This window comes from Triticum aestivum, chromosome 5A (genome assembly GCF_018294505.1).
Source record: "Triticum aestivum cultivar Chinese Spring chromosome 5A, IWGSC CS RefSeq v2.1, whole genome shotgun sequence".
NCBI lineage: Eukaryota > Viridiplantae > Streptophyta > Magnoliopsida > Poales > Poaceae > Triticum > Triticum aestivum.
In genome coordinates this window covers 315,624,280-315,634,736 of record NC_057806.1, presented here as the reverse complement: position 1 = coordinate 315,634,736, position 10,457 = coordinate 315,624,280, and positions in this window count along the sequence as shown.

Below are 10,457 nucleotides of genomic sequence, written 5' to 3'. Positions count from 1 at the left end.
AGGACCCTGTGGTGTTGCCTCTGGATGAACAGGACCCCGATTGATCGAGCCGGTTGGGGCTAGATGAACAGGACCCCGTGGAGGGCTGGATAAATAGGACCACCCCATGGAGGGCAGGATGAAAAGTAGATGGTGGAGGGCGGGATGAACAGTAGCCCATGGAGGGGTGGTTGAACAGGAGCCCGTGGACAGGGTTGGTTAAACAATAGCCGGTGGAGTAGCGCGCGGTGGAGGCTGGATGAACAGGAGCCCGTGGATGAATAGTCGCAGGTGGAGGCTGGAGGAGGTCGACGGTGGATGAATAGTAGCTCGTGAAGGCTGGAGGGGTCGAAAGTGGAGATGAACAGTATCCGTGGAGTCCCGTTTTGTGGTACGCCACACCCCTCCCGATCAACAGGACCCCTGTTTCGACCATAGGAGGTCCGTTTCCTCCGTTTTGCGGTACGCCAGACCCCTCCCGATGAACAGGATCTAGTTTTGAACGTGGCCGGTCGAACACAAGGACGTTTCCTCCGTTCTGCGGTACGCGAGGCCTCATTTCCATCGCCTGTTCCGTCCAAGGCCTCCCGATGAACACGACGCATTCCGTTGCCTCCCAATGAACATGACGCATTCTGTTGCCTCCCCGTGAACACGACGACGATGCTGTTTCTCCGTTCCGACCAAGCCATGTACACGAGCCCTGGCCGTACGTATGCGCGAGTAGGCGTTCGAGACCCCGCCCGTATGTACACATACGTGGCCATATTTTCTTTCTTGCACCCTGGTCGCTGTACATACGTGTACATGCTACGTGCGCGCCTCTACTACGACACGTGCGCGCCTCTACATCGACCAGTATATATGTACGTACACGTTCGCGACCAGAATGACAATGCTACGTACGCTTCGACCAGGTGGGTCCCGACTGTCAGGCACTTCCTTGTGTGCGAAGATGTAGCTGGTGGGTCCCAGCAGTCAGGGGAAAACATTTTTTCACGAAATACGGTGGCCCGTCTGGTGGGTCCCCGCTGTCAGGTGGAGGAATAATTATTTTGCGCGTAATAAGGAGGCACTTCCTTGCTGCGGCCGTGGACCCAGCTGTCAGTGTCTCCACGCACAGTACTCTTCCAATGGAAGTCGGTTGTTGACCACATTGACCACGCCACGCTGAGAGCACCACGGCGGTGGATGACGGCGAGGCCTAGGAAGGGGACGACGCAGAGCTGGGGAAGACGCGGCAGCGGAAGCCCGCGCGGAGAGGAGTACGAGGGTTCACTAGTTCGGCTGCGGTGTGAGGCTGCCGTCGCCGCAGGGCCTGGCCAGCGGTGGGAATAGTAGGGGCGGTGAGGCCTCCGCGGCAGCACAGCCGGCCATGGGAGGCAGGAGCATGCGGCACGACCGGCGCTGCTTTGGGCGGCTGGAGGAAGAAGACCAGAGGTTGAAGAAGCACTACGACTGTTGGATGGATATCGTACGGTCACTGGAGCTAGAATCGTTCATATTGACTAAGTTGACAAAGCCCTTCGTCCCCGTCAACTTAGTAGGCCCACAAGTCAGCCTCCCACCAAGGTGGGTCCCAGCTAGGTGGGGGAGTATTCATTTTTTTGTGCGTAATAAGGAGGCACTTCCGGTGGGTCTGAGCTGACAGCGGGGGGAACGTTTTTTCGCGAAATACGGTGGCCCGTTCGGTGGGTCCCAGCAGTCAGGGGGAAAGGATTTTTTTCGCAAAATACTGGTGACCCGTCCGGTGGGTCCCCGCTGTCAGGTGGAGGAATAATTATTTTGCGCGTAATAAGGAGGCACTTCCTTGCGGCTGCCGTGGACCCAGCTGTCAGCCTCTACACGTACAGTACTGTTCCGATGGAAGTCAGTCGTTGACCACATTGACCACGCCGCACCGAGAGCAGCACGGCGGTGGACGACGGCGAGGCATAGGAAGGGGACGATGCGGAGCCGGGGAAGACGCGGCAGTGGATGCCCACGCGGAGAGGAGTATGAGCGTTCACCGGTTCGGCTGCGGTGTGAGGCTGCCGTCACCGCAGAATAACAGGGGGTGTGGGTGAGTAGAGGGATGCCCTGGCCAGCGGTGGGAGTAGTAGGGGCGCTGAGGCCTGCGCGGCAGCACAGCCGACCACGGGAGGCGGGAGTAGGCGGTCCCGCCGGCGCTGCTTTGGCGGCTGGAGCAAGAAGATCAGAGATTGAAGAAACACGATGGCCATTGGATTGACATCCAACGGTTACGTCTGCTAGAATTTTTTGTTGACGTATATAATAACTAAAAAAATCTTGCATACGTGTCAACTAAACAGGCCCACAAGTCAGACCACTCCCACTTTTTTTAATAATTTATATATAGCTCATGGCAACTTCTTATGCAATTTATTGCAGTCGTTTTTTTGGTTGGCCAGGGCCAATTTCGCATATTTCTGTGGGTTCCAAACTATTTTTAATACCGAAATGTCCAGCCAGATTTAAAGTACTTTGAAGATATATTTAAATTAGGTTAATGCCCAATGAAATAGGAATCTGAAAATGTAATAAAATTCAGAAAATATAAAGCAATTGCCAATTTGTCATCTATTTTTATATTTACAACCCATTTCATATTACTTTCAAGATTTGCAAGGCGTCTTGAAAGAGTTGCAGCCCATCAGGGCGTAGAAAAATAAGTAGGCCTGGATTGGGTATTCTTCAGAAAAAATAAACTGGGCTCATTTTCACAAAGAAAAAATAGCTGGGCTGGTCACATGGTGAACATAAAATATAAGCCTGGGCTAGACGGGCCACAACCCAGTTCAAACCCTGCTCCGTCTCAACAATGCCAAACAAAAAATACTGCTCGAGTAGCTACGTCCCAGGTGTCAGCCGATCTTGTGATGTTCTCTTGTCTATTGACTATATACGCTCCCAATGTCGTGGGTCCCAGATGTCAGGAAAACACTAGGAGGAAGCATTTTATTTTTCATACGTTGACGTGGTGGGCCCCTACTGTCATCCTCTCCACGTACTTCTGCCGATTCCTATTGTTTGTTGACCATGTTGACAACGCGAGAGGGCGGCGCCGCGGCGAGCGCACCAAAGCGTGCGAAGGACGTCGGCATTAACGATTTAGGAGACGGTGGGGCGGCGATGCGTGCGCTGAGGCGCAGCCAGCCGTGGGAGGCGGAAGCAGGCGGCCCCGCCGGTGCTGGTTTGGTTTTGGCGGCTGGAGGAAGACAGGACTGAAGAAACACGACAGACTGTAGTACTTAACAACCTCAACTGAAACCAACAGGGGCACTTAACAACCAAAGCTGAAAGCAGTATGAGTAATTATACAGGTTCAACCGTACAAAGCACGCCTCGAATAGTGCTACTTCTCCTACAGTTAACCAAGGGTGAGGCTGCCAAGCCCCGGGACAAGGCCCAGGCGCCACCCCGCGCATCCACAACCTTCTGAAAGCGGCTTCATCTCGCAACGTGGTCAATAAATAGGATATTCGCTTTAGAGCCATGGAAAAGCATGAACATAATCTTCTGTCCTATTCTCCAAGATGGACGGGCCTTCATTATTTGAGACCACCCATGAATAAGTATCTTTTCACCTCCAAGGGGAATTGAGTAGGTCGACATAAACATCATGTTGTGACCAAGCGCAAGTCTGACCCGACCATGGTCAGGCATCTGTATAGGAACAATAGAACTCGGCAGTTCCTGTTTCAAGAAGATCACAACTGTAAAACTGTGTATAAGCAATAGTTTATGAACAACATATATAACAAAAAACAGCTCGTACCATAAGTTTCTCGACACAGTTGGACCTGTTCAACGAGTGCACCAGTGGCACACATATCCCACGTGGCCTTCCACCATTGAAACGCCCCACAAGGACCTCAAGACGATCAATAAAGTGTAGGAACTTGTGGATGTCGATCCAGTCAACTTCAGTGCCATTAGTAACAGCCGAGTTATTACAGATTAACAAACGAGCAAACTGCTTTACTATGAAAAAACCTACACGTGCCGCCAATTATGAGAAAAAATTAGTTAGAAGTAGCATCTTCGTGAGAGATTCGTTGCTACTTCTAAAGTTAAATTGTGATTAGTTAGACAGAATAGGTGGATTAAGAAGTAATCGAGGCAACAAGCAAGAACCAGATACAAAACTAACATGGATGAACAATTGGAACGACGCCGGGGTGGAAGATCGCAGTGAAGATGAGACCAGGTTCTGCTATTTCCATCAACATTCGTGCACCAACTTTCAGTCCGTAACACTTGAGAAAGTTTATCCAAGTTCGGCCATAAAAAAAGCAGCGATCTTCTTGGTTCATGAACCCAACTCGGAACTTATATCCATGGCTTGTCTTCACTGTGACCATTAAACTAGTGTATTCAGTTATGGCAAGGCCGAGCATCTTGAGTACATGTGTTCTGGCAGAGCAAATAATACACTGCGGGAAAAATAATATGAGAACAGAGCATGTTCAAAAAAAACCCACCCTCCCGGATAGAAAAGAGGATTCTAGGAACATACTGTGCGCGTTTCAAAATGCTGTGTTAGGATGAGAAGGAACAAGTGTGGCGTTTCGCCAAGGGCGCAGAAACCTATAGGGTACTCGCACTTTGGGCACTGCAAATGAAACACACTAGATTCAGTAGGAAGAAAAATGCATCAACGGCGGCGGCTGCCATCCTAGGATTACCTGCGACCATGGGACTTGGGTTTATCAGGGATGGATGAAGAATTCATACCTGGTTCTCCATGAGAAAACCCTATGCAATTGCCGAGAGGGGGTTTTCTCTGAACAAGCAGACGAGGGAGAAAGGGATTCAGGCCCAGTGAAATATTGCCGCTTCGTTCGTTCAGCTTACTGCTAAAGCTGGAAAGGGGGGGTTGTGATTTGATGACTCATTGGGCATTACTGCGGCGCTACGACCGGGGTGTGTCTACCGTGAAGTTGTGCACTCTAATTTGTGCATATGGCACGTGGACCCCGTTGCTGGTTGCCCCACATATGAGCGAAAGGAAGTAGAAAGACAGGAGTAACTAGTTACACGTAAATATATTTTTTTGGCAGAGAGATACTCCCTCTGTAAAGAAATATACAAATCTTTTATATCACAGGCTCACCTTGCCGAGAAAAATACTCCCTCTGCAACGCACGGGCATTATGGGGGTTCAGATGAGAATATAATACTCAGATGTTTTTTTGAGGGATAAAAGCTGCTTTATGGAAGATTAACAATCATAGGTATACAAATAATTTCGGGGGTTCCTGTGAGCCAAAGATGGCGTCCACAGGGCAAATAAGTAGCAGCTTTTGCGAGCACATGCGCTTCAACATACACTCGCGTTTTTCATGTATGATCTCCATGGTTTGGAAAATATTCTTCTTCATCTTGATCTCGTCCATAATAACTTTACTGGGCCCCAAGTATGCCTCTCCGATATGCTTGACTGTTGCTCAACAATCGGTGCTAATCTGAACTTGTTGCAGGTTTAAGTCAAGAGCCAGAGATAGCCCCTCGCAACATGCCATTGCCTCTAGGATCTCTGGATCAGTAACACTTTCGCACACCAGTGCCGATGCTCCAAGGAAGAAGCCTGTATGATCCCGGCTCACAACTGCTAGGGCTCCCCTTTCACCATTGCGAGATAACGCAGCATCAACATTCATCTTCACCCAACCCACAGCAGGAGGAGGACGCCACTTCTGCACTGAGCTAGTGCTTCTAGAAACCAGGTTCTGGACTTTGGGCCACAGGCCGACCCTACATGTTTGGGGGCCCATGTGTTCTACCTCAGCGCTTTTCATATTGCAAGCGATCGGTACAACGCTGGTTTTAGATGATGTCGCAAGGCGGATACACAAAATTGAATAAAGCACGGTAGCTGTAGGAATGAAATCGAACGACAGTTCCTAACCAGCAATCAGTGTTGCAATTCTATCAACGATATACCATGTGATAAATAATACTATCGTACTACTTATACACACAGGACACTTGTTTCACCATGCCAGATTATTACATCAAAATCTCTCGGAGGATAGATCAGTTAGGTAGTTGCGTGTTGCTACTGAAGAATTTCAAAGTTGATTTGGACCAGCTCTCCTTGCCGAGAAAGTTCAATTTTGACATCATCCCCTACCGCAAGATATGATTTAGATTTGAACCTTGACCATCCTTTAGCATCAATCATCATGCGACCATCCTTTGTACTTACGATATATTGAGCAGGTTCATTCACACCAAGGTTGCGCATGGTAAGAGAAACTTGGCCGCGGTCGCCCGGATTGTTGAACGACTCCCTCGTTGCTCTAGGAATTCTCTGTTTGCAAACAAGAAGACATACCCAAACAGTTAGATCAACACAGTGAATCATGTGAAACAACATGGAAAGAAAAAAGAACGAAGCACTTGGGCGGCCAATGCTTACCAAGAAGGTGGACATGTCAGTTTTTATAAGGACTTTGGTATATGAAGTGCGAACTACAGCCTAGTCTGTTGCCGGTGCAACTGCATGGGATGGAGCAGATGCAAGTGCAAGTGTTGGTGCAGGTGCCGAAGCCGCCGCTGCTGCCGGAGATGGTGCTCCTTGTAGAGCTGGTGCCGCTGTCGGAGCAGGTGCCGGTGTCGATGCCCGATCCTCCAGTAGATCAGACTGACCCGCTGACGCGGTCGGTGCCCAATCCTCACCTGGATCAGACCGAGTTGTTGCCGCTGTCAGTGCTAGAGCAACTGTCGGTGCTCAATCTGTGTGAGATAGCGGCGATCGTGTCTGGTCTGCTATGATCAGCTTTCTAACTTGACTAGGATCCATGACCGTGATCCGGTCTTTTTCTTCATTTCTTTTAAACGCGAGAAGGACTAATTGTGGCATTTTTGTTAAACCAAATTGCAGTTCATCATAGGGATTCAGCTTGTACTCAGGCAACAGACTGATCCAATTTTTTCCATTAATATATGTGATGGACAGTGCCTTCGTTACTAACACGACATAAGAAGTGAAACCTGCAAAAATAGCCATCGTAGAGCAAACCAAACGGTTTATTCTGTGATGAATGTCACATGGCAAAACCTGCATCATAAAATTGCAAGAAAAGAAAGAAAACATGACATTAAATCAATAAGATTTAGATAGTACATCAATAAGATTTACTTGATGTGACACGAGTGAATCCTTACCAGGAAATCACTATGTTGAAGTACTAAATAGAAGATTGATCATTCAACTACGATGGCATGCAGGGGCCCCGCCTACTCCCACAAGCAGGACAGTCCAAAGGTCGTGACAAATCGTATGGACCGAACATCCATGGGGCTGGAAATCCTGGTGGGTGCGATAAACCCTGCAATGCATATAGACATTGGAGTGTAACCATAACTGATAGACCGTCCTCACAAAAAATATGATATGGATACTTCAAAAAATACAAACTGAATTGAGTGGACAGATATTAACATAGACCGTTCTCAGGTCTGACCACACACCAAAAGCGGCAATACTAATAAACAATACAGGGTTCACAAACACAAATCAAGTACTGAACAATAGTACTTAATACAGACAAGCAAAGTTGCACTAACTAAACTCTACAGACTATTTTTTGCCACCGACCTACGGGATGAACCCCACATAACTGACTAGGCCATGGACTTCGTGTGAGATGTCTACATGCAACATCACCATCTTGTCAACCTTGGAAAACCTAACAGAGTGGTCTTTCCACTCATAAACATGATGATGAAGACAGGACGCATCAGATTTGTTGTGAAGCTTTACAAGAACCACACCCTTCATAATCGAAGGCACAGCCAGGAAATTGTTGTGGTCAAGTACAGCCTCGAGAACACGCCCGACAACAATGCTACAAGAAAACACTAGTTGAGGACACGTGGCGACAAGGACACAACAGCTGGATAGTTCAGTAGTAGAACTCATCATCAGGTCTTCCAGTTCACACGGCATGACTTTGAGAACTTCATCTCCACCGCGGACCTGGTTCTAATTCAAACAGAAACCATATTTTATTACTACCTCTGTTCAGAAATATAAGATGATTTTCGATATTATACTCCATATATGACTACATATACGCACAGAAATGAGTGAACAAAGACACTAGAACATGTCTTCAAAGGAATGAGAGTAGAGGGATTACATGCAATATCCATAACACAAGTTACTGAGGCAAATATACCCTCTTAAAAGGTAGCATTGATGTTCATAAAGTACTCGCTCCGTCCCAAAATTCTTGTCTTAGATTTGTCTAGATACGGATGTATCAAGTCACATTTTAGTATTAGATACATCCATATCTAGACAAATCTAAGACAAGAAATTTGGGATAGAGGGAGTAGTTGAAAGTAATCTATAAGAAATCAGTGTCAACCTCTCGCATGTTTTGGTCAAAAGAGGAATTTAGAACCGTCATTTGGCACACAAAAATCACATGCAGGATCACCCAGAAAGTTGTACTACTAGTACTAGTACTGCGTGTTAGATGAAAAAACACGATCAAGATTGAGAAAAAGATCGTCAAGAAGAGATATTACCTGGACTTGCTTAATGAGGGATCCTGGAGAGGGGGGCTTGGACAGGGCGATGGCTTTGAGCTTGTCTGCGGTAGTCTCGGCGGGGTTCTTGCGCTTCTTCATACCATGAGCCTCGACGGTTTTGGCCGGAGCCATAGACATCTCTTCGGCCGGTGCTCCAGCATCCATCAAGAAACTGTCAAATAGAAATAAAAGAAAAGAAACCATAATCACAAACCCAAAAGAAGAAAAGAGAGGGATTTATAGGATCAGTCTCGGGGTTGCAAGACCAGGCCTTGTCCAGAATCAACACCATTGATGCGCTCACCTTTCCTTCTTTGGGAGAGAAGAACAATGGCAGAAGCAGGTCGGGGTTTTCTTGAAGAAATGAGGAAAAAGATGAGGCAGAAGCGAGGGTTGGGTAGAGATGAAGCTGAGAGAGAAGAGTGAAATGATGGTTGCTTCGTTCGTCCAACTTACTACTAGAAAGGAGGGGGTTTTGTGATTTGACGGCTCATTGGGCATTACTGCGGCACTTCAATTGGGGTAGTCTACTGTCACTCTACTATGGAGTAATTTAGTGCATGGCTGGTGGACCCCGATGCTGGCTATCCCACACGTCGGCAAAAGTGAGTAATTTAGTGCATGGCTGGAGGAGGATCCGCACGGTAGAGTGTGTCCACTATTTTTCAGAATAAAAAATGATTACAGCAAGCGTTTCCACTCTTATGACGGAGGAGTGCGAAACACGGCAGCCACTTGAACATACACAGTGCTCCTACTACTAGGCATGTGCAGTGGTTCATACGTCAGTACTACACAATCTTATTGCTAGTGTAGTAAGATATGATGATAACAAATGATGTTGTGCGCATGTCAACTACTCCTATATGTAACATAGTACCGCTTTTTCGACTGTTCGGTCGAGAATGGACGGTGAGATCAATGTTAACAGAACTAGGTCCACAGCGCACGGAGAGTACGGTGCTACAGTACTCCATGAAACATGAACCACATGAAGCACGAATAGTGTTAGGCAGGGTGTATGAAGGGTGCACGGGATGGGAGCAAAAGTTCCCTTCTCGACCCACTTTTGGGTGTTTGGCAGAATGCATGAAGGGTGCATGAGTCCACACTAGTAGGTTGACAAAAATACACGAAGAGGAAACAACTATATTGAGATGAGAATGCAACCAAACACACCCACACGCTTTGTGCTACAGTGACTGATCTACACCGTCTGAGTTTGATCCAACGGTGATGTTGCGCCGAGACATGGACATGCCCATGCAGAGGGTTTAGCCCGACGACCGGCATCGTCGCACTGGCACGATGGTAGGCATCGCGCAGCCGCAACACATGCATGGCAACTTGGTTCACCAAGTGGCTGAGGCGATCCTAGACCTCATCACGAGCGGCCCGCTCACGCTCCAGCCGGCTCCCCTGACGGCCTACCGTATCTCCCGCTTTCTGCAGCAACGCCGCCGACGCCTCGAGCATCTTTGTGGTGGATGCCTACCGCTTTTGAAGCTCCGTGAACTCCCGCACATAATGGAGGAGCATGGCACTCCTCTCCTCCTTGAGCTCACGGAGCTCCACGTCCATGGCCCTAAGCTCCGCATCCTTGGCATGGAGCTCCTGTGTCAGGAGCCTCACCTCGGACTCCGTGATCTGCTGCGCCGCCATGGCACCAGGTAGAAGCAATGGGGAGAGGAAGCAAAGGGGGCGAAACGGCTGAAAGGCAATGCAATCTACGGGAAGGCGGAGGGAGCGGGGAATCTTTTGGTTTTCACCATGGTAAAACACCAGTCGACGACTTCTCACATCAGGGAGCAGTGGGGACAGGCGGAGTCATCATGACTAATTGCTGCCGCGCCTGCTCCCGTCAATCAAAAAATTAAAAATCCTGCTGCGCCTGCTCCCGTCAATCAAAAAATTAAAAATCCTGCCGCACC